The following is a 366-nucleotide window of genomic DNA, read 5'->3' as shown; positions in this document are numbered from 1 at the left end:
ATGGTGTGTGGGAATCCTTTAGCTTTGTACCAACACTCATCAATGTACGTCCATGTCAGTGTCAATTGAGAAGAAAAGTTATGGAAATATGCTAAAACTTTGCTTAATCAAAATTGTACTTTTGATAACATCATGTTTTGGAAGATTACGATCATATAACATGTGTATTGGTTTAGTTCTTAAATGGAACATCATGTTTATCCATCCATACCCAAGCATCAAGTGAAATAAAACCTAATATGTACAAGTCAGTATAGTATGAATAACTACAATGTGGAACTATACTGTATTGTACCAAGATTTGTGTCCCTTAGTTACATTAGGTAAAGTATTCAACTGATACTGCCCTCGCGGATACCACCCTCT

This window comes from Mya arenaria, chromosome 14 (genome assembly GCF_026914265.1).
Source record: "Mya arenaria isolate MELC-2E11 chromosome 14, ASM2691426v1".
Taxonomy (NCBI): Eukaryota; Metazoa; Mollusca; class Bivalvia; order Myida; family Myidae; genus Mya; species Mya arenaria.
Note: the sequence above shows the minus strand (reverse complement) of the source record.